We start from the raw sequence: 25,183 nt of genomic DNA, 5'->3' as shown, positions 1-25,183 counted from the left end.
ACCGCGACCTATAATTCAAATGGCCTACGTGATTAGTAACTTTGTCATCTGATTGTATGTTCGAACTACTGTCTGCTTCCTTTATGATTTGTAATCAAGATGGTAGACAGAATAGAGTTAGCCATCATCATTGGCAGACCTGCACCTCTTTACCTAAGCTTTATCATGTAGAACAGAACAGAATAGAGTTAGCCATCATCAATGGCAGACCTGCACCTCTTTACCTAAGCTTTATCATGTAGAACAGAACAGAATAGAGTTAGCCATCATCATTGGCAGACCTGTACCTCTTTACCTAAGCTTTATCATGTAGAAGAGAACAGAATAGAATTAGCCATCATCATTGGCAGAAGCGATCCTGCTATCGTCATTAGAAGACCTGTACAATCCTACTTGATCTTCACCGTGTAATCTCAGAGAATATAAGTATTTTTTGTACTTCGTGGTTTCTACTAGAACCTCACATCATTGCCGAATCATCATGAGTTTAACACATCGTCGTCATAACCAAACAAGATAATACCGACTTCGTAAGTGATCTACAAACGCCAAGACACTCCAATGAATATGGGAGTGCATAACCAACCGACTTAGCGAAGATTATCGCAAGTCTAACATTACCTCATAGGGCGCCTTATTATACAAGGCAACAGCCCTAATACTACTACATCGGCCGGAGTATTTGTCACGAAAAAATTAGTGCACAATTTTTCTACGATAAAGAACGCCACCTCAAGGTCTTGCTTTCCCTCCATTCTCAACCAGTGGCGGCAGAAATGCGATGGTTCTAACTTTCACAAAATGTTTTGGGTCAATTTATTATTTCACTCATTTTTCTGCATTGGAAACCATCTCATTAAAGTTGTGCCTTTTTCTTTATTAATTGGTTGAGTTTGTCGCATACTCTAGGAGCAAGAGCCCGTGCCAGCGCAAGGCTGGCTTAATCTTTCAACAACAACACAATATACGGGCCGAACAAGGGAAAGGCCCGTGCTAACAAGAAGTGTTGGCTCAATACAATAACAACAACACAATCTCTCTCTCTTTACTAAAGTCCATAAATCTAGCAAGACGTGGTATTAAGTAGGGTCTGAGGACCGCCAAACCGAATATCTCATGTAAATAATTGTGTAGCAATGAGAGCATGTTTATTTTTCTAATAAAATTGTAAACTTATCACCATAGTTCTTCCGTACTAGTGTGTACGGGCTGGGAAGTGGGAACTTTCCGTTTTTTGGTAAATCTATTGCCCCATATACGTCTGGCCTAAACCCGTCCCTAACTAGTCATCGAAAAAAATTCGCGACATTACTTATCATCATTTATCTTAAAACTTAATTAAATAGATTATCTATATTTTTTCATTATTTCTCCAATGATTACATCTAAATTTCCCATTTCCATTAATAAGGTTTGAATCAAAACATCAAATTCAACAGAACATCGAACGACAACGCGACGACGCCCAAAACGTAAACAAACCGCCATTACCTGAATCCATTATTTGTCTTAACAATTACCAATAAATTATCCAGTTCATTAGTAAATTATCTAAATTTTAAGTTATATTCCCAACAATTGCTTATAATTATCCACCAACTGACTTATTAGAATGAATGAAAACAAGCGAAACCACTTCTAAACCAAAAGCACAAACAAGAAACACTGTTAAATAGAAGACGTCTAAAATGTCAACAAATTGACGCCATTGACTGCCTTAGTAGCGTAACTTCTATTCAAACGTCTTTTATCTTCTTTAATAATTGTCGTCTTAATCATCGAGACAATTCATAATTAACGGTAACAGTTGATCAATTGCAAATATAACTGATAAATAGTGTAATAATGTGGGTCTTAAAGGACCGTGAGAGTCAGGAATGAAGATTGCAAGGTATGTCTTGGGCTTATCCCTAGAGCATCAAACAATCAATCAATCAAGCATTATGTAAGTATGGGATGGACGACCTTTGCTTCGGTGAGTTATAAATATTAATAGGTTGTATCTTTAACGTCTACAGTTATGTTAGTACTTCTAAGTTTGCCTATTCCTAGACCTTAGGCTTCTATGGGGTCTTTACCTAAGGGCACAGGATATTGGGACGGCAGCCGTATAGGGGGAAACACTGCCTTGGATCCATCGTCATCGGGTGGATCAGCCTTATTCATTCGATATTTAATTGGTGAAACAAGAATACAATTACATATTTAAGCATAGGGGAACAGCCGACTGGACTAGCGGATCCAGTTTTTACCGTGTGTAGATCCACCCTCCGAAAAAGTACTTTAACATGTCCTGATATCGGAGATGGTCACCAGTTACAAGTCATCGGTGGTGAGAGCAACAGCTTGAGACCTCTACTATCCTTTCAAAGTACGGTAAACAACCGCGTGGACTGGCCAACTCACCAACTACCACAGCTAGGCCACCCTCCAAAAAAGTACTTTTAAAACGTCCTGACACCAGAGATGGTCATCAGTCATGAGTTGGTGGTGATAACAGGAGCTCAAGATCTCTACTCTCCTTTCGAAGTAAGTATTTTCTCCAAAGTTAGAAATTAAGGCCACATTTTAAGATTTAAACAGAGGGTAATGAAAAGGGTGGCCAACGCAGAGCCCACAACCCCAAAACGGTTTCAAAGTTTTTACTTACCCCAAAACGGTTTCAAAGTTTTTACTTACATCTCCAAATATTTCGACGATTGACGCCATCTCGACGTTTGCAGAGTCGCTTGTGTCAACAAACTTCCCATTTCCTGTGCTAAATCCGCACACCACTTGGTCCCATATATGCTGGGGCACTTTCATCACAACAATCGTAACCCCGACCACATACCAGCACTTATTCGTACTTATTCAAGGGGACTACGGCATTCTTTGCGGCGTTTTGCGCTCCTCAGTTGTTTATCAGTGTTGTCAATTGGTATGTGTTTACCCTCCAAACTGGGTATAAGACTTACATAAAACCGGGGAAATAAGTGAAATTAGCATATCTATTTGTAGAGTATATATATATTACAGCAATTTTATCATTGCTTCATTACTATGACAACTAGAATTCATGGAAACAGTTTGTAAATGCATCGGGGTATTTCACCACATTGGCAACGATGAGTCTTTTTGCCGTCGTCTGCTCGTACTTCAGAAATATCTGTAATTTTTTGGGGTTAATTTGGTTGCAAAAAAGGGATAATAGACATGAATTAAATAAACATTTTGAAGTAAAGTTAAACCAAATAATGAGTAAAGTAAACAATTAAGGGAGTAAAGCTTTGCACCTCAAACATGTAGTCGTCTGCTGCTCCTAACTGTGTTTGCGGAGTGAGTGCTTACAAACCAGGAACAGCAACGTGGTTCAAGTGCAACGTGGAGTGAATCAAGACCAAAATGTGTATAATTACAATCAAATAAGCACTGTGGAGTTTCAGTTGTGATGGCAGTAAGGATAAAACCACCGATAACAAGGTAAAAATGAATTCAGTTCAAACCATGACCCCAGGAATAAAAAGTTTCACACTTTCTCTTATATAGGCAACAAAATGTTCTATTGTGCTGATTACAACTGCAATCTTGAGTAAGATCAATAAACGTTACATATAATACGCTAACATTGTTCAAATGAGTGCTGGGAAAGATGATGGATTGTCTGTGGTTAGACCGGCCAGCCACACGATTGCCGCCATATTGGATTTCAAAACTGCCTTGAAAACATATTTTATGAAGACCTCACATGCTTATTTTAGTTTGTATGGGGCTTTCATATACCACATTATGTTGACAAAACTTCAATCTTTTGAATGGTATGCTTAAAGATGTAAGTATTCTTGTTTCACCAATTAAATATCGAGTGAATAAGGCCTGGCCAGCGTGATGACAATGGATCGTCCGCGGTTGTTTACGCTAAGTATTTTCTCCAAAGTTAGAAATTAAGGTCATATTTTAAGATTAAACAGAGGTGAATGAAACTCCACAGTGCTTATTTGATTGTAATTTTACACATTTTGGTTTTAATTTACTCCAAATTGCACTTGAACTATGTTGCTGTTCCTGGTTCCTAAGTGCTCACTCCACAAACATAGTTGTGGGCAGCACACTACTAAACTGTTTATGAGGTGCAAAGCTTTATTCCCTAATTGTTTACTTCACTCATTATTTAGTTTAATTTTACTTTGTTACTTCAAAATGTTTATTTCAATTCATGTCTATTATCCCTTTTTAGCAACCAAATTAACCCTGAAAAATTACAGATATTACTAAAGTAGATACGAGCAGATGACGGCAAAATTTCATCATTGCCAATTTAGTGTAGCTTCACAATACGCCTATGCATTTACTACAAACTGTTTCCATGAATTCTAGTTGTCATAGTAACGCAATAATGATAAAGTTGCTCTAATATGTATATATACTACAAATAGATACGCTAATTTCACTTATTTCCCCCGTTTTGTGTAAGCCTTATACCCAGTTTGGAGGGTAAACACATACCAATTGGCAACACTGATAAACAATAGGAGCGAGCGAACAACACCGTAGGTACTGTTTATAGCAAAACTGTTGATATTTGAGTCAGGAATCTAGTTACTTTTTCAACAATGAATATTTTCAAATTAATAATCATGAATAAGTAAAAAATTTATGCAATTCATGACCTTATACTGCTGTTTAACTATTTATTTAAATAATTATCTAGTGCACGCTTCTTTCTACCGAAAAATCATGATTTTCCTTGGATCCCAGACAGACGTTGTTATTGTGCACGATTGTTGTGAAGAAAGTTCCCCAGCGTCTATGGGTACAAGTGGTGTGCGGATTTAGCACATGGAATGGAAAGTTTATTGGCACAAATGACTCCGCAAACATCAAGATGGCGTCAAATCTTTTAAATTGTTGGTGTTTCAAGTAAAAATTCTGAAAGCGTCATGTAGGTATGTGTGCTCTGCACATGGCTAGACTTTCGTTAACCTCTGTTTAATCTTAAAATATGACCTTAATTTCTAACTTTGGAGAAAATACTTACTTCGAAAGGAGAGTAGGAAAATACTTACTTCGAAAGGAGAGTAGAGGTCTCGAGCTGTTGCTCTCACTACCGATAAATCATGACAGGTGCCCATCTCCAGTGTCAGGACGTGTTGAAGTACTTTTTCAGAGGTGGATCCACACTCAGTCAAAACTGGATCAGCTAGTCGAGTCGGTTGTTTCCCTTACTAATTGCGATAGATATTGGTACAGCTGTGAATTGCAGATGCGTTATATAGGTTAGCATACTAACCTAACCTAGTAGAATGTGTTACCTGATCCTGTAACCCCCTTAAAGAAAAACAAACTTGAGGAAGACTAACATATATGTCAGCATACTAATCTAACCTAACCTATGTGACTTACGGATATATAGTTTCTGGAAGTTTGACTCTTAGTAGATGTCTATTGCCTTTTTCAGCTCGTTGAAACCTGAAAACATCTGTTATTTGGCAAAAACTGATGTATTATTACACGGTTCACGTTGCTCGGTCGCCATTTTCTTGCTGTCACTGATATGCCTGAGGTGGTAAACAAGGGTTCGCGCATGCGCAATTCACAGCTGTACCAATATCTATCGCAATCAGGATATGGCTGCCGTACCAATATCCAGTTCATAGCCTAAGACTGTCTAAATGAAATGAGTTTCTGTATTTTATGATATCTCAATGATTGACTCAAAGGCTAATGTTAGGTTTAGGCTGTAAGTTTTGGTTTATTCAAGTGGCTGTAGAATCTCATTACTCATTACTGTAGGCTAAAGGATGCCTGTATCTTGGCCTACTTCATCCTGAGAGTGTCTAGTTCAATGATACTGTATGATTCATTAATGATTTCACGGAAGGTTTAGGTACGGCAATTTAATCTATAACCCTATAGCCTAGGCTAGGTAATAGCCCTATGTCCTAGGTTGTTTTTTCAGTCGATTAAAAGACGTGAGTGGAGGGGGATTTATGTTACGAAATAACTGGTGCAAATTAGTCTTTCACCAGTTTTTGTTGTTTCTTTTTATGGGTATTCTCCTACTTACAATGTAGTTAGTTTCCAAAAAATCAATCATTTGTTGGAGAAATCGTATCTTGAATATAGCCTAACCTACATCAGGGTAATCAGGACTATCCTTACATATATGGTAACCTAGCCTGTACTATACTGTACACTAAACATATTCAGTGTAGTAATTATTTAAATCGGCTAATTCTTTAGGTTCAATGCAGATTGTCTTATGATAGTTCAGTACAAAGAGAAATTGAATAACACTAACAAGAGTTTGCCTAACGTATACTATGGTATATCATACATATACAGTTGCCTAGCCTACAGTATACTATATACTATAAGTATACTATATACTACAAGTACAGTATTGCAATTATTAATATCAGTTAATTCTGAAGGTTCATTGCATTCTGATGTATGACAATTCACTATAAAAAGAATTGAAAACTAAATCTGAATCAGATTCAGTCCAACATTGTCATAATTGAAGGGTTGTATGGCTGCTGATGGCTACGAATAATTATAAAATAGAAATGTAATGAATATGCATCTTTTCCATGAATGTTTTAAAAAGTTATATATTACTTCACTGTATTCAGTAATATTGTATGTATTCTCATATTATATTGTATTTTAAAATACTAACATAGGGGTCATTGTTTTGGTTTGGAAATCAGCTGATGGCAAATACGAGTGTATTTTGCCGTACTTAACACAATTCTGAGCAAATTTCATTGCTTCTAGTTAGCATAAATGAATATCTAGATACTTTACTTATATGGGACAAGGTCATTTTTCGTTATACGATGTATTTTTAAGTTGAAAAATAACTTTAATAAGTCTCGTTGTGGACTAAATTATTTTCTTCGTAATAGAATGCGTTGGGGGCATGTTTATTGTGTAAAAAAATTTATTCCGGTTGCTATTTTGAGATGTAATGTGCCTACCACGGTTATTGCGGGGGCCTACGGCCGTTGGCAGTTCGTCTACACCATAGTACCTTCTGTGCCCTTGGCCTCCGTTCGTTAGGGTAGCTGGTAGTTTCCTTCTGTGGCTCCCATTGATTCCACAGTTCGTAACCTGTCATTAAAGGAACTTTTATGTGCTTCACAGTTGGTTCTCCACCTGCACAATGTCGGCGTTAGGTGCTCCGGTGGTTACTACGAGTTTGGCCTCTTCCTTTTTCTCACCTTTTTCTTCTTTCTCAACCTTTTCCTGCAGCTTTTTCTGTCCCTTCTTCAAGGGGTTCAGTGTGGGTTCGGCCTTGGTTGCAGGGTTTCCGGGAGTACCTCCTTCCCTCACTTGATCAATATAGCTTCAGCTCCGGACTTTCGTCCTGGTTTAGTAATGGTGTAACCAACATTTGTTGGATCGTGTTTTGCGGCCTCTTGGCTCTTAGTGGGCATTGCTCGCCCGTTTGTAGTTGGCCAGGTGTTATGTCATAGTCACTGGCTGGTGCAGGGTTTTGCAGTCGAGTGAGACTGGCTCAAGGTTATTTCATAGTCTTGGTTGGTACACGTTTGGCGCTACTGTGTGTGGTTGACTCTTAGGGGTGGGCTTTCATCACCAAGGTATATTTGGCACAGGTGTTCTGTTATCTTCACTGGGTAGTGCGGGTATGCGCAGTCAAGCGAGACTAGCTCAGGTGTATGTCATAGTATTTAGTTGGTACACAATTTGCGGAACTGGGGACGGTTGGCTCTTGTGGTGGGGGACAGCGGTCGGACAGGTGTTACGTCATCATGTCTGGGGTGGTGCGGAATTGTGCAGTCAAGTACGACTTGCTCAGGAGTGAGGAGTTTATCATCGTCTTGTTGGTATATTGTTGTGCAACCGGATCGGTTGGCTCAGATATGATGGGATCATGTATGTCAGGTGTTGGTATTGAGCAGCCAGGTGTAGCAAGTTCCGTGTTCTTGTGGGTGTTTGGTCTTTCTCCTTTTCCTTTGACGAGAGAATCGGGTGCTAGTTGTGGGTTTTTGTTTCTCTAGCGAAGGAAAGAGAGTATAAATGGTTGCTGGACGTTGTCCATTCTCTCTTTCCGCAGTCCAGGCTCCGGAGGAACCTCAAAGTTAATTCAAGCAATATTTGATACATTGTATTCAACTAAACCAGTAGTTAATCAAACAGCAAGTAAGTTGATCTAGTTTTGGCTGAGTCGGGCAGTTTTTGGGGAAGGCGACTTTGGGCCCGAGTAGACTGGTTTCAACCTTGCTTCCTAATCAAGAGTGTACTGTATGAAGTAGCGGGTAACCCTTCGGCCGGTGTCCGAGTTCCACTTTACGAATCTGTTGAGGCTCTTCTCTCTTGGGTTCTTTCATTGATTAGTGTGGTAGGGGTTACAGATCGTGAGGCTTGTATTTGGAAGACACCTTTCACAGCCAGTCGGAGGCTTTGTCCCAATCTATGTAGATGTTGTGAGAGTTGATGGGTGTTTCTCAGATCCTGGACTGTTTGACAACCTCATCACTTATGTTTCAATGGGGTTAGCATACCAGACTAACATTTTGGCTGGCTGTACTACATTCTTGTCAAGGAGAGGAGGGACTTCTTGTTAAATCATCTGCCTCAGCGCTATCCAGACATTCATAAGAAGGTTCTGATGAGGGCACCTCTTGCGCTCAGCAACAGTCTTTTAGAAACAAGATGTCCCATCGATTGTCAATTTCGTGTCATTGTCGTCATAAGTTGAGCCGCAGCAGCATCGTTGGATGATCGTATGGCAGGTGATGGATCACAAATGCTGCTGTGTCCTGTTCAAGCTCTCAAAGTTTGTCACGTACTGAGGAACTTTTACCTTGTCTGAGAATTTTATTTGGTTTCCCCTAGGTGTCCATCTCATTCTATTTCCAAAGTGCAATTAGTTTCTTCTTGCAAGGGGTTTTTAGTCAAGCGTTGGTTGGTTCTTCATCGCTTTGGGAGCCTTTGATTTTTGGCTTTGCGTTCATGGGCGCAAAGTATCCTGGATGGCTACCCTTCCGCTTTCAGGGGGAATTTTTCAGTGTAGGTGATCTTGGAGGTAGTTATTTGAGTCAGTGTGGATTTTCACAACGCTCTACCCTAGGGATTATCAGTTTTATCAGAGAAAGGTTACTCGGTGGGTCCTGTCGTTGTGGTCAACTCAGTTTTATAATTAGCTTGGTAACATTAGGAGAATGTTAGAAGTTTAAGTAGTCAGTGATAGTCTGAATGAACTCGAGTGTTTCTGTTGGTCAAGCTTAGACTGAGTGTATTGTTCCTTTAGGTCCTTGAGGTTAGGCAGATCCCGATGATCATGTTGGAATAACTACAACTTCTTCAGCACAGCCATCTGCGTCAGTGAGCAGTAGAGAACTCGAAGGTCCTGCACATTCAACTTCTCCATACATGAGAGGCTGAATAGCCACATGGGAGGTTCACCGTTTCCCCTCCATACATGAGAGGTATAAAATACCACATGGGAGGTTCTTCAGACTCAGGTGGTACTTTGGACTCAACATGGAATTTTTATTCTAAAATTAATATTAATAATACTTACCTGTATAATTTATCTAGTCCCACCCATCCTACCCCACGATCTGCCTATCACAACTGATTTGAGGGAAGGTTTTGTATCTGTCAACGACAGTGTTGCCAACTGGCGGACAGAATAGGAGGTAACAGGGTTGCCAATGTGGTAAATTTTGGTGCGGTTTTTGGGGATTTAGGGCTAGATAAATTATACAGGTAAGTATTATTAATATTAATTTTAGAATAAAAATTCCATATTAATAAACATTACCTTAATATAATTTATCTAGCCCGATTAAACACACTGAAAAGGAGGAGGGAATCTGAATACAATTTCCCCTTCTGACAGAATAGGAGAAAACAATCAAAGAAATATATATCATAGGCAGTCAAAACTCAACCCAAGGTCTAAGATACTAACAACTCAAAGTCTCCTACCATAATGCCGCCAAACTGCGGCAGCACAGGACAAGGAGTAAGTGCATAGTCAGTCCGTCTGTACTAAGTCAGGTGGCCGACCAGGTGACCACAGTCAGACGGTCAGACGAATCGAACAAGGCACCCTGAAGACTATCAAGCACTCTTCTTTCCCTGAAGGATGAGTGTCTGGACTGTCTGGGCGATTCAAAGCTAAGCAAACCTTGGGGGTGTATCAACGCAACCCAATGTCGCCAGCAACGAATTGGCTCATGAGCAACTCCTAACTCGAGCTTTCTGGTGCCAAGAGAAAGGAGCGCGGAGCAAAAAGGCGATTCAGTCCCGAAGGACGAATGCCTGACAGTCCAACCTGGACTCATGTTACACGATCATCGGGGGTGTATCAACGCAACCGACTTCGTCAACAAGAAACTCAGGGCTACTAAATGTCGCCTGATCTCGCACGAGTGTCTGACTCCGAGAAAACAGGTGAGACAAAAAGTAGATGGTGAGCGAGTCACCAGATGACAGCAGACGATCCATCGACTAATTCCCTGTCCAGGACAGTGGAAGAAGCAGGAGTCGTCAGGACAAGTGAACCAGTGGCTAGTCCTAGGTCGGCATCGACTCTGGGAGAAGCGTAGTCGCCAGTGCCGACAACCCAGTGGCTGGTACCATTTCACACTGACAATGGAAGCAGCATGAGTTGCCAAGCAGTCAGTCCTTGTCATCAACAACACCTAAATACCAAACTGCCTAATTCCCATTATAACTACGTCAAAAACTGCCATGGGTTATAATACAAAAAACAAAAAAAAAAATATACAACAAAACAAAAATTAATGAATAATATACAGGAAGCAACCAAACGTAAAACAGGAAGACTACCTAATTCTCCTGTCTGACGACCTGTCCTGCCATCACCAACGGGCCCAAAGAACGAAGGTCACCTAGAACTAGAGAAATATCCCTCAAGTAAAAAGAGGCAAAAACAGAATTAGAACGCCAAGTCGCCGCCTCAAGCACCTTGGCGACTGAGGCGTTCTTCATAAAAGCTACTGATGTAGCAACTGCTCTAATACTGTGTGCTCTCGGCGTCTGGTCTTCCCCGGCAGCCAAACCACCAGTTTTAATGATCAGATCTCTGAGAAAAAAGGATACACCATTCTTTTAAATAGGTCTCTTGACATTTCGGGGTGAAACAAACAGATGACGGGGACGACCCTGAATGTCCTTTGTGCGGCGTAAATAGCATGAGAGCGCCCTAACAGGGCAAAGAACTAATTCCTCATTTAAATTACCGACAAAGTCGACCAGCGACTTCAGTACGAAAGACCTGGGAATGGGATTATCAGACGATTCAGTCTTTGCGACAAATTCAGGAAGGTATGACAAAATCATGTCTTGTCCAGATCTGGCAACCAGAAAAGAGAGTGCTTGCAGTTCACCCACCCTCTTGGCTGTAGCCAGCGAGACAAGGAAGAGTGTCTTAGAAGAGAGGTCCCTAAATTTGGCAGAATTCAGAGGCTCAAACGGAGGGAACCTTAAGGCTTGAAGGACTTTGTTAACGTCCCATGTCGGAGGCGAACACTGCGGCCTGGGTCGAGATAGGGAAAAAGATCGAAGTAAATCTCTAATGACATAAGATGAAGAGATCTCAGGGAGCCTTGTCTTAAAAACATAGGAAAGCATAGACCTATAACCCTTAATGCACGAAGGTGACAGGGCCCTGTCATGATGTAAATGAACTAAAAACTCCGCTACTTTCGGTAAGGAAGGTCTAGAAATTGAATGTCCTTGAGACTTACACCAACGTCTGTAAACCGACCATTTAGCCTGATAATTTACTCTGGTTGATTGCCGTCTGGCAAGAGCCAACTGTCGCGCCACTCTGGAGGAGAACCCTTCGTGCTTGGAGAACCTCCTGACAGTCTCCAGGCATGAAGATGAAGCATGTGGAGCCTCTGATGGAAATGATGAAAATGGGGTTGTTTGAGAAGATCTGGTCTCTCTGGCAGGCGAATTGGGGGTTCCACCAGTGCTTCCAGAAGGTCGGGAAACCACTCCTTCTGTGGCCAGAAGGGGGCGATCAAGGTGAGATCCAGACGCTTGGTTGCCCTCACTTTGTTGAGGACTGACCTCACCAGAGAAAATGGAGGAAAAGCATAGGCTTGAAGTCCCTCCCAGTCCTGCAAAAGAGAGTCTGTCCCAGCACTCTGAGGAGTCTGGTAAGGGGCGAAGAATATCTGGCACCGAAAATTCAGTGGGGTGGCAAACAGATCGACTGCGACAGGCCATTTCTTCCTGAGGCTGTCGAAGACTTCCTGGCAAAGTGTCCATTCCGACCCTTGAACTTTGTTCGGTCTCGACAAGGCGTCTGCTAAGACGTTGTGATGGCCCAGGATAAACTGAGGGACCAACGTAATCCCCCTGTCTTCTGCCCAACACAGGATTGATCGGGCTTCTTGAGTGAGAAGATCCGACTGTGTGCCGCCTTGGTTTCTCAAGTACGAGACTGCTGTGGTGTTGTCGACAAAGATCGCGACAACCGACTCCAACAGTTGATCCTGAAATGAAAGAAGGCCTAGGTACACTGCCCTTAGTTCCCTCCAATTTATTGACATGATCCTCTCCTCCTCTAACCAAAGGCCCGAAGCGGCTTCGGAGCCCAGGTGTGCGCCCCAACCTTGATCCGAGGCGTCTGACCAAAACATTAGGTCCGGAGGAACCGAAAGAAGAGATGTCCCTGACTTTAGGCGGTGAACTTGCATCCACCTATGGAGATCCTTCTGACATTGTGGAGAAGAGGTGACTATCGTGTCCTCGGACACGAAATCCCATGACTGGCGAAGTGTCGACTGAAGGGACCTCATTCTGAGACGACCTCCGGGAACCAGTTGGATGAGGGATGACAAATGGCCCAGGAGAGACCTCCAAAGAGAAACTGGCTGCGTTACGGAGGACAAAAATTCTTTGATCAGACTCAGAAGCTTGTCTATCCGTTTCTGAGCGGGAGAAGCCCTCAAAATCTGGGAATTCAAAACAAATCCCCAGATAAGTCATGATCTGGCAAGGGATTAGATTGGACTTGTCGAAGTTGACACGAATGCCCAACTCGACACAAAGAGACAGAACTATCTCCCTCGACCAGAGACATTTCTCTAGAGATTCGGCCTGGACTAGCCAATCGTCCAGATACCGAAGCATCCTTACATTTAACTGATGCAGAGTAGCTGAAACAGGAGCCATCACCCGAGAAAAGACCTGTGGAGCAGTGGTGAGGCCGAAACAAAGGGTCTTGAACTGGAAAACTCCCGAGTCCGTGAAAAACCGAAGGTAAGGTCTGCTTCTTGGATGGATGGGGATTTGCAGATAAGCATCCTGCAGATCGATGGAAATCATCCAGTCCCCCCTCCTGACGGATGAAAGAACAATCTGGACCATCTCCATCCTGAACTTGGACTTTAGAATGAACTTGTTCAAGACCGAAAGATCTATGATGGGGCGCCAGGCACCAGAGGCCTTTAGAACTACAAACATCCGAGAGTAAAACCCGGGAGAAGGAGGAGCTCGCTCTATGGCATCCTTCTCCAAGAGGGCCGAAAGCTCCTTCTCCAAGGCTTGACCCCTGATTGAGTGAGGGGAATAACTGCTGAACTTGAGAGGACGATTGGAAAGTGGAGGTCTGGAAACAAAAGGGATCTCGTAACCTTCCTTCAGGACCTCCACCACCCAAGCATCCACCGCTCTCCCCTGCCAAGCTGACCAATGGCGGGAGAGACAAGCTCCTACTCGGTGCGGTCTCCAGGCGAGGTGATGACTCCTACTTCCGAAAATTCTTACGCAGAGACAAGGAAGAAGAAGAAGAAGAAGAAGGTCCTCCTGGAGGTTGAGCTCTTTCTCTGCCCTTAGTTCCACGCCAAGAACCTCTCCCGCGTTTCAACGGGTGAGCACCAGAGGATGAAGTAGAGGCACCAGCAACCTGAGATGTACTCTGGAAAAAAGAGCCAGAAGGAGGTTGTTGGGCTGGAGCAGAAGGTACAGATCTAGTCCTAAACTTACGCTACTCCTTGAAGGAACGGGAGGAAGACCAGAGGAAAAAGCTCTTGATAAGGCCCAGTGAGCTTGGGAAGAGGCATCACCTTGATGTTCCTTCAAAACCTCAGAAAGCACAGACATATCGAAAAGGAAATCGCCAAAAGGAGAAGAGGACAACAGACGGGTTCTCTGAATCTCCGATACAGAGGAGGGTAACTGCGACAAATACAGGTTACGCCTTAGAGAAACAAGAAAGGCCTGCATTGAAGCAGCAAGCTCGTTCTGATGTACAGAAGCGATTGAAATGGATGAGCAGAATTTCTCAAAAAGAGGAGCATCAGGAGGAACAAACCCGGAGTCCTTGATATACATTAAAAGCCCTCTGAGGACCCACATATTGAAGGATTGAGCTTCTTGTAAGGAGCTCATAACAGACTCCATAGCAATAAAATCTTCAATTGAGACAGAGACCGAAGCCTTAGAAGGCAAGGGTTGACTTGAAAGTTGGACAAAATCAGGATTTGGCTTGGGGGGTCGAGAGAATGAAGAATCATCCGCCACCTGATAAACTCCTCTCCGGTGTCGTAGAAGAGAAGAGAGCTTCCTCTTCCCTTCCCCGATCACCTTCGAAAGTTTAGCGGCAACGTCCGCCCTCACTCTCGCGAACCTCTGGGCAAAGGGAAAACGTAAAAATTCCCGTGACCGGGAAGGACCGTCAAGAAAAATCCCTTCTGTAATACAACGAGGCGGAGGCTGCTTCTGCTCTTTAGGCCTGGCCTGAGGAAGCAAACTCAAAATTAAATAAAAAAGTTTCTTGAATTCTACATCATGACATCCATTTGAGGAAACATCAATATCACACGAATCCGCGTCATCATCATTGTCAGATCCTAACTTAGAAACTTCCCCTGAAGTAAAATCCTGACGACTAGCTATCTTAGGCCTGACACTAATATCCCTCCCCCCTTCTCCTAAATAAGCGCCCTTTGGCACTGTTACGGGACTAACAGGGGACACGTTGGGTAAAGATTCGTTAGGCACCTGCCCGGACCGGATCCCCCCTAGGCCTTCGCCACGACGGGGTTCACAAGCCGGGGTATCTCTCGCACCGTTACCCATGGTGCTGTCGACAGGTACCTGACGAGGAGCTGAAAATGAATCTAAAATAGTGTTAGACATTCTAGTAAAGGCTTCTTGAAAATTCTCTGACAGATTGTTAAACTTAGCTGAAATATCTCTATCTAGACTAAGCTGTAATTTCTTAAAATTCTGTTTCCAGGTAGTTTCCATTGCCAAAATCTTTGAATCTACATCAGAAATAACTTCACTAATTACCGGTTGTACCGGGGGCAAAGCATCAATTAATTCGGAATCGGAATCGTACGATACCAAAACCGAAGAGCCAGAACCATGAGCGCCCAAGTCAAAGAAATCATTAGATACAGTTCTAGCAATCGATTTCTTTTTCTCCTTAACTGATCTTTTATGCTGCAAAATTGTTTGGCGTTTCATATAAGCAGTCATATCCTCGTCTGACCAGAACTTACATAAGTCGCAACGAGAAGTCAAGTCACAAACCTGTCCACGACAAGAGCTACAAATGTCATGGGGTTCATACTCCCTACTACTCATCCTTGTCCCACAAGCCGGGCAGTTCCTGATGTTGCTGGCAGAAGGAAGCATCGTATTATCTTGGCAATCCATTGTAGAATTGGACAGGTCAGTAGTTCCGGGTCGCGCAAAAGTTTGTAATTTAAGATAAGAACCACAACAGAAATCAAAGTTAATTCACTATTTCGTGATGTAATGCGTGAGTGGTAATTCACATAAAGTCTCATTTAACAAATAATGAAAGCTTTAAAGGCACAAAAATGTTTAAGGAAATTTATAAAGAGCAGCCGTGATGTAAACAACACGGGCGCTCGTTAACAACTGATTTGAGGGAAGGTTTTGTATCTGTCAACGAGTGTTGCCAACTGGCGGACAGAATAGGAGGTAACAGGGTTGCCAATGTGGTCAATTTTGGTGCGGTTTTTGGGGATTTAGGGCTAGATAAATTATATTAAGGTAATGTTTATTAATACTGATGGTAAGGTACTTCCTCTGCAAGCATCTTCACCTACTGAGTGGGACAACTAGGTGAAGAGATTTGCTTTTACCTCCATGAACAAGAAGTATAGATTATCACATGGAAGGTACTTCTGACTCAGACGGTACCTTGGAATCAGCACTGACGTTGAGGTACTTTTTGCAAACATCCTCACTTACCGAGTTAGATATTTAGGTGAGGTACATACATTTATACATGGTAGGTTGATTATGAGTTACATGCGTATGCTCCATGGACAGGTCGGGCTGAATTAGATTGATCCCACCTCAATTAAAAATTTTGTTAATCGGGCTAATTCAGGTGTTCAGGGGGTGTATTGCAATATGAAATTTTCATAATAAAACTAATATTGTAATGCTTACCTGAATACCTGAATGATTCCCACCCTCCTCCCCACTTCAATTTGATAGTGAATGATTCAATTGAAGAGGCAGGCCTCTGGTGGCCGATATTTGCAGCAGCATTCCCAACAGTAACACAGGTAACTCATATGACTAGATTTTACCTGCAGTGTTGGTAATGCTGACAATTAAAATTACCCACTTAGTGGGTAAATATGTGGGGATATAGTGTGGGCTGGTCAGTGACCAGGGCTAATTCAGGTGTTCAGGTAAATTTTACAATATTAGTTTTATTATGAAACCTTCATGCTTCAGACAGCCTGAGAGATGCTTGAACTGGGAACTTACGGATACATTTGCTTTAGTCTGTAGTATGTTGTAGTATTTTGATTGTTACTTGGGGAAAAATGAAGGCCTTTATACTAATGTAATCCTAATACATGTCCTGTATTTTTATAATGATCAGTTTCCTTATCTTGCAGATAAGTCGTGGCGCACCAAATGCAAACTTAGTCACGGTCCTCAGAAATTTGAAGTTGAAGAGCATAATTGTCATTAAGAAGTGTATTTCTTGATCTTGTTTGGAGCTTCTGTAAGTATTTAAAAGATCATTTGTATGATCTTATATGAGTACATTTATGAGTACTGTTGTTCATGTATGGTTTAAGTTTAACTCGTGAGGTTAAGAACTTTCTGTTTAGGTTTACTAGCTCTCTTGGCATCAGAATTGAAAAAAAATGAAATCATTTCTTCCCACAAGGATACAAACCTTCATCTGTCATATGGGAGTGCAGGCAGTCTCCAAGTTATGACACATCCGTTCCTACGGTTTGTTGTAGGTGGAAATCCAGCTGAGTTGGAATAATAAGTGACCAGCAGCATAATGTGTTGTTCCTACACAAATGCAAAGCTTTGGTCTTTACATTAGGATATTACGTACTTTCAATGCATGCTGGAATGGCTTTTTAACTTGTAAACAAAGTACAGTGGACCCTCCTTATTCACAAGGGACTTGTACTAGACACCCTCCCTGCACGAATAGCTTAAAACCACAAATACTTAAAACCTCTAAAAATGCCTAGAGCTGCCTATTTTGTTAGTTCAAACAAAAGAAAAACCCTCTAAAAAGGCTCATACCTGAATACATATTTTAAGTTTTATTACAAAAAGTGCATTTTGTCATGAAATTTTTATCAAAATACAGTACTGATTAGTGAATATTTCTCAATGAAAAATACTGCAAACTGGAAAATTTCCCACTAATAATGGGTAGATATGGTCCATAGAGAAACCCACGAATAGGTGAGCCTGCAAATCTTCAGATGTGAATACGAAGGTTCCACTGTACTGTAGTTAACTACTGATGGTAGGGATGTGAGCCCTGCCCACCTGTCAGTACAAACTTACTTTACTTTCAGCTGCAGTCGAGCGTAAGCACCTCTGCCCGGCTGACCGTTTAACTTACCATTTATTCTACACAAAATACAAACTTTGGTTCTTTACATTAGGAATTACTTATGGCATGGCTGGAACATGGCTGTTACAACTCTTGAACAAGGTGGTTAGGCAGTAACTACAGTCCGGTAGGCGCAGGTGACGCACCTACCCGGATGTAAACATTCCACTTTGCTTTTCAGCCGTTGTGTGATGCAGACGTGTTTTCATGAACTCTTGCCTGACTGTCATTAAATTAGTTTTTCCTGGTGGGATCTTTTCACATGGTCTCAAATATCACATGAGAACTCAATACGGGAGAAAAACCATATACTTTCAATACATGTCAAAGAAGTTTTTCTCTCAAGTTATTTGAAAATTCACTGTGTTAAATGGTCCCTTGAGGAAAAGAAAGTCCTCTTCTGCTTCACCTACTCAAGGTATGAAGGGTGGAGCAGATGTAAGAATCTAGTATTCGGGGAAAAAATAAAGGAAGCGGATATACCAGCTGAAAAGGTTGCAGCCACCACAACGAGACTTTTAACATCAATAGTCTCACAGAATCCTAAATATCTCCCAGAAAAAAATGAAAAAAGATAAAAAAAGAAGCCAATACAAAAGCAAAGAGTGATTTTGGAAAAAAAGAAGCAGGTGAACAACAGGAATATAGAAGAAGTATTTGGAACAGAGAAGAAGAATGTGTATTCATATAGGCAATGGATTATGCCAAAGAAAAGTTCACAAGACAAAGAGAAAGATGCAATGAACGGCAGAGAATATTCCATCACCACTGCCCAAATAAAATTGGCATAACAAGAGCAAAGCTGACCACACAAAAATCCAATTTCCTCACCCAAAGCATTTCACATAAGAGGAAATTGAAAAGACGTGGGAGGAAGTTAAGAACATGGTAAAAAACAACAAGTGCCCCACTGAGGAGCCTTTGGGACTGCCAAGGGATAACATTGCGGTAACTACAGACCAATCCAGCAAAGATCAGCACCGTTGACGCCTCAGAGCACCACAACCCCAAGGCAAACAAGACGTGATAGGAGACGCCAGGAAAGACAAGTGAGGACGACAACACAGAACCGTTGGGCTCCCCTTAATACCTCCGACTCTTAATATTCTTCCCAGATGTTTTTGTACGAGTTACGATTCCTCACTCATTTCTAAAAGGCAGTTCTTGTACTCCAATCAGTTTGTCAGTGACAGGGCACTCTCCTCGTTCTTTTGAACAGGAGTAGCAGCCCAGTATGCTGAACTCCAGTCAGTTCTAGAGACTCAGTCAGATTCCTCCCTCCAATAAGTGAGTCTTCCTATTGTAAAGGGGTAAACTGTATTTTGCCTAACTATACAAACCTGAGGTCCTTTACACTAATGCCTACCTCATGCCACCCCTCAATCTGAAACCTGGGCCAAAATGCAAATTGGAAATGTTTACATCTGGGCAGGTGGGTCTCCCTGCCTACCTGACAGTAGTTACTTCCTAACCCACCTTGTTTAAGATTTGAACGGCCGTGTTCTAGCTTCACCGTAAGTAATTCCTATTGTAAAGGACCTCAGGTTTGTATAGATGGGAGAAATACAATTTAATTTTAAAAATTGTGATTTATCTCCACAGTCGAGATTTAGCTACTGGCGCGAGCAATCAAGTGATGGGAATCAATGCCATGAGACTCCGTCTCAGTATGGAGGAACGATCTGTTTGTTCCATTTGACAACATCTTTGAGGGTTGCGTGAGAGAGAGAGAGAGAGAGAGAGAGAGAGAGAGAGAGAGAGAGAGAGAGAGAGAGAGAGGGGGGGGGGGGGCTAATTAGTGGATGGATGGTTAGCGGTTGGATTGCTTGTTGGTGAGTTCTGGGTTGTCTGCTGGTGCGGTTGCTGTGTCAGTCAGAGAGTCAGTCTGTGATCAGAGCCTGTGGTGGAGAGTCAGTTTTTGGCAGCAGTCTTGAATATTATTGATGGTCAGTTGTCTTTTGTGTTTTTGAAGTTGTTTGAATTATTGGTGATATTGTATGTTTGAAGGTGGTTGTGCCTGTGTTGTTGAATTTGTTGTGCTTGTAAGTTCTGTTGTGTTGTAGATGAGTTGTTGGAGTTGTGAGTTGTTGAGTGTTGTTGTTGGTGAGTTGTGGTTCCTTGATGTTGTAGGTGGTGTATTGACTTGTCGTGTTATTGTTTTTTGATGTTGTTAGTGATTGTTTGTGCAATGGTTTTTTGTTGTATAGTTATTAAATTGTTGTGTGGTTGTTGTCCTTGTTTGGTTGTTTGTGTATTGTGTTATGACGGCCGTATCCAGCGGACAATGCAGCTCCTCACCCTGGGTGTGTCAAGTATATGGTAAGTACATGTGTTTTGAGAGTTTTTGTTTTTTTAGCTTGTGATCCCGCCACATCAGATGTTGTAGCAAGCTTCGAATCCATAATCATCTGTTGCCAGGTTCAAGTCCTTTTTGATCCCCTTTTCCTTGGACTGTGTAGTCAATGACCCAGATCAGTTGCTTCTTTGACCTATTAGGGTGCTGTGGTACTTTCCAAAAAGGCTCAGCATCCATAACCTGAATGTCGTTGACTTTTCACTAGTAGTAACTCGCCCAAGGAAGAAGTGGCTAAGGACGTGTCTTTCTGGCTTCATGAGATGATCGGAAGGAAGTATGTACTCTGCAACTGGCAATGACGATACCTGTACACTGCCCGAGAGCTCACAAAGTCAATGGCTCGATCCATCCCTCGAATTCCAGAAGTCTGATGTTTGATCTTGCAGTTCCTATACTCCGATCAGTATGCCCTTTCTCTTTCGACCAGGAGTAGCAATCCAGGTGTGGCAAATTCCAGTCAGTTCAAAGAGACTAACTCGGATTCCTCCCTCCAACAAGTGAGTCCTAATGTAAAGGACTGATAGTTTGTATATTGTGTAGGAACAAATGATAATTTTTAAAAGTAAATTGTATTTTCCCTAACTATACAAACCTGAGGTCATGTACATTACATTTATGTCCGCATCATGCCACCCCTTAATCTGAAACCTGGGCTGAAAGACAAATTGGAATGGTTACATCTAGGCAGGTGGGCCTAGCTGCTTGCTGGATGGTAGTTACTGCCTGATACATTATTCAAGAGTTTATCGGCTGTCTCCAGCTTCACTGAAAGTAATTGCTAATATAAAGGACCTCAGGTTTGTATAGTTTGGAAAACATACAATTTATTTTAAAAAATTGTAATATCTTCATATAATTTTCATAATTAGATGCTTTTTTTGTGATAAAACTATTAAAATAGCTTTGTATAAGTATTTTATAGGTTTTTGATCTTTGAACTATCAAAATAGGCAGTTATGAGCATTTTTAGAGGGGTGTCAAGCATTCATGGTTTGTTCATGAAACTTACCTGTCAGATATATATATAGCTGTATTCTCCGACGTCCGACAGAATTTCAAAAACTCCCGGCACACGCAGTGGGTGCGGCCAGGTGGTTAGTACCCATTCCCGTCGCTGGGAGGCGGATATCAGGAATCATTCCCATTTTCTATTCAGATTTTTCTCTGTCGCCGGTCGGTAAACAACTGTTTACAGACCTCCGCCTAGGATTTTGAAACTTCTTGTGCTAACTTGAGTATTCTGATTGACTTTTGGTTTTGATTTGGCTTGTTGGCTTGGCATACGTGATAGTGGATTTGATTTGGATTTGGCTTTGACTTTTCTTTGATTACGATGTCTGGATCTAGTTCTGCTAGCTTCAGGGTGTGTAAGGTACATGAATGTAAGGTGAGGTTGCCGAAAGCTTCGGTAGACCCTCATTCAGTGTGTTCGAAATGTCGTAGTCATGTATGTATGTTGAATGATAGATGCATCGAGTGTGAGCAATTGACTGAAATTGAATGGAAGGCATATGATTCTTACGTGAGAAAGCTTGAGCGTGATAGAATCAGGAGGTCTTCCTCTAGGAGTGCTTCTGTGAATAGAAGTCAAGGTAGAATTGTATCTCCATTAAATCCTCCTGTAGATGTAATTCAACCTAATCCTGTTGTATTGCCTCCGAACAATCAGGAAGTGTCTGCAGAAGGAAGCGTATTATTTACGATCATGGATCGATTCGCGCCTTGGAATCTAAAGTGATTGCTCTACAGTCAAATGTGAATTGCGATAAAAGTGTTAGTGCATCTAGTGTTGTGGAAGGGGGGTCAGATCGGTCCCATAATGCCTCTAGGCCTAGGCCCCTGCCGGACTCCCAGGCCTTAGGGAGAGGGCAAGCCGAAAGCCGAAGGAGGGTTACGGGATCTAATGACCGGTCTGACGTCCCTTCGGCAGAAACTGAGGACGAATCTCAGGCTGCCGGTGTTCGTGCACGGGCACGGATACTTAAAGAGTGCTTCTCTTCTTCCGAGACTTCCTCTCCTCGCCGAGGTTGGGACGCTCGGAAGACCTCTCAGGGGGAGAGCGGCAGGGGCGCAAGGTGTCGCACAGGCGGCTGTCGCCCTTGTCGCCCTCTCAAGAGAGGTTTCAGAGAAGAGGACGCTTCATGTCCTTCTGATCATTACGTAGATTCATCACCTGAAGATTTTGAAGCTTTTCCGCCACAGAAAAGGAACAAGACTTCATCAGGGGAGGACTCTTTCGAGCGTCCAAGTCGCTCTAAGCATGTTCCTGGAGTTGAAGGAAAGGGCATCCCCCTCGCTCATCTTCCTCGCACAGGATGAGTCCTTCTCCTGATCGAGAACTTTCCCCATCAAGGAAAATGCTTTGGGAAATGCAGAGACAGTTAGCTTCCTATTTTGAGAGAAAGGAGGCAGAAACTAGTCATCGAAGGAAGGATAGGTGGCTGCCTGTTAAGAGGACTAGGCAGTCCCCGGCTCCTCCTCCGCGTTTTTCGGCCTTTGAGTCTCCTCCTAGTAGCCGACGCATTAGAGAACGTGATTACGTTCCTCATGAAAGGGCGTCTAGGAGAGACGAATTTGACAGAGACGTGAGTTGTCGCACAGGCGGCCGGCGTCTTTGTCAAAAGGCCGGCGAGAACGCTCAAGGATCCATTTCGGAAGTTCAAGCTTTGCATGTTGATGATCACGCTCGGCGTCTTAAGCAACGAAGCGCTTACCAGGACACTCGAGAAGACGCTTTTCAAGACGCGCAGAACGCTCGCCAAGACGCTCCAGCTGACGCTGTTCAAGACGCACGGCGTCCTACACATCAGGACGCTCAGCAAGACGCTCGAGCTGACGCTGTTCAGGACGCACGGCGTCCTACACATCAGGACGCTCTGCAGGACGCTTCTCAGAACGCGCGGCGCCTTACATATCGGGACGCTTGCCAGGACGATCAACAGTTGAGTCCGAAGCGTCAGGATGTTTCTCATGTTAAAGTGTCGAAGTCATCGCGATCTTTGAAGGGCGCTGATGACCGAGAGAAGGATTCGTCTAGTGATCTCTGCCCTACGGATGATGACGAACCAAATGCGTCAGCGTCGTCAGACTATAAGACGTTGACGGATTTACTTAAGAAATTGTTCCCAGATAATTTTCAAGCGCCCGTTCCTTGCTCTCCACCTTCACAATTTGCCTCATCGAAGGCCAGGAAGGCTCCTGGCTTCGTTAAGATGGCCACTTCGCTCTCTGCGAAGACAGCGTTTAAGAGAGTCCAGGATTGGATGGATTCAAGGAAGGTTAAAGGGAAGACTTCGTTTGCACTTCCTCCATCTAGACTGAAAGGGAGAGCTGGGATCTGGTACGAAACAGGAGAAGAAGCAGGATTGAAAGCACCATCTTCTTCTCAAGGAGATTTCGCCAATTTGGTGGACGCTCCAAGGAGGTCTTATTTGTCATCGGCTAAGGTTTCCTGGACAATGACGGAGACAGATCATCACCTCAAGGGGTTATTTAAGACGCTAGAGGTGTTTAACTTTTTAGATTGGTGCCTCGGGGCTTTGGATGTACAATCGAGGAGTCAAGACTCGATTTCGCTGGGAGAGCTTTCGAGTGTATTAGCTTGTATGGATAGAGCAGTAAGGGATGGCTGTGATGAGTTAGCATCTCAGTTTGCTACAGGTCTGCTAAAGAAGAGAGCTCTCTATTGTAGCTTTGCGGCGAAAGCAGTTTCTCCCGCTCAGAAAGCGGAGTTATTATTCGCCCCCTTCTCTACGCACCTATTTCCGCAGTCCATGATTAAGGATCTGTCGGTAAACTTGCAAGAAAAAGCAACAAGGGACCTCTTGACTCAATCTTCCAGACGACCTACTCCTCAGGCTTCTACTTCAACAGCTCCAGCACCCAAGAAGAAATTTAAGCCCTTTCGTGGAGCACATTCTCTAGGTTCTTCGAGAGGAAGGGGGTCCTTCAGAGGTAAGATCTCTTCTATCAAGAAGGGAAAAAATTGACGTTTCTGCCCTTCAGGCACCATGTAGGTGCGAGACTCACCTTATTTGCTCAGGCATGGAGGACGATAGGGGCGGACACCTGGACCCTAGATGTGATCGAGAGAGGATACAAGATCCCTTTCCTCTCTGCGCCTCCTTTGAGCACGAAGCCGATAGACCTGTCGCCCGCATACCAGTCAGAGAAGCAACAGATCTTACTCGACCTTCTAGATCAAATGTTGGAAAAGAAGGCCGTAGAGGAAGTCCTGATGCTGGATTCCCCAGGCTTCTACAACAGGTTATTCCTGGTTCCGAAGCAGTCTGGGGGATGGAGACCTGTCCTAGATGTCAGCAGACTGAACATTTTTGTAAAGAAAGAAAAATTCAGGATGGAAACTTCTCAGTCTGTGCTAGGGGCCTTGAGACCAGGGGATTGGATGGTGTCATTGGACCTTCAAGACGCTTATTTCCACGTCCTGATCCATCCCCAATCAAGGAAGTTCCTGAGGTTCGTCTTAAAAGGGCAGGTCTTCCAGTTCAGGGCTCTGTGCTTCGGTCTGAGTACGGCGCCGATGGTTTTACTTTCCTCATGCGGAATGTGGCGAAATGGCTTCACCTATTGAAGATAAGAGTCTCGCTCTACCTGGACGACTGGCTAATCAAGTCGTCTTCGAAGTCAAAGTGCCTGGAGGACCTTCAGACGACATTACAGCTGACGAAGGCCCTGGGCCTTATAGTAAATTACGAGAAGTCCCATCTGATCCCCACGCAGTCCATCGTGTATCTGGGGATTCAGATGGATTCAGCGGCTTTTCAAGCTTTTCCATCAAAGGAACGTCAGCAGAGATGCTTAGAGAAAGTGTCAGCCTTCTTAGGGAAAGAAACATGCTCGAGCGAAGGAATGGATGAGTCCTGCTGGGAACCATTTCTCGGCTGGAGAAGTTTGTTTCCCTGGGGAGGTTGCACATCAGGCCACTCCAGTTTTTTTATGGC

The 25,183-nt window shown here is 43.0% G+C and overlaps 1 protein-coding gene across 2 annotated transcripts in view; it reads left to right on the top strand.

Moving 5' to 3' along the window:
• Positions 1-1,480: 1,480 nt before the first annotated feature.
• The window catches only part of LOC135203506 (zinc finger protein 271-like), a 71,851-nt gene continuing 48,148 nt past the window's right edge, over positions 1,481-25,183 (top strand). The window contains exons 1-2 of one of the 2 annotated variants that reach the window (XM_064233233.1): positions 1,481-1,945; positions 16,893-17,002. The gene's annotated coding sequence lies outside the window, so the exon portion shown is untranslated. Of the gene's footprint in view, positions 1,976-16,892; positions 17,003-25,183 lie in introns of both variants that reach the window. The other variant, XM_064233232.1, reaches the window with a different exon arrangement.

The sequence above is a fragment of the Macrobrachium nipponense genome, chromosome 36, assembly GCF_015104395.2.
Source record: "Macrobrachium nipponense isolate FS-2020 chromosome 36, ASM1510439v2, whole genome shotgun sequence".
Classification (NCBI taxonomy): domain Eukaryota; kingdom Metazoa; phylum Arthropoda; class Malacostraca; order Decapoda; family Palaemonidae; genus Macrobrachium; species Macrobrachium nipponense.
This window is presented reverse-complemented; position numbering and strand designations above follow the sequence as displayed.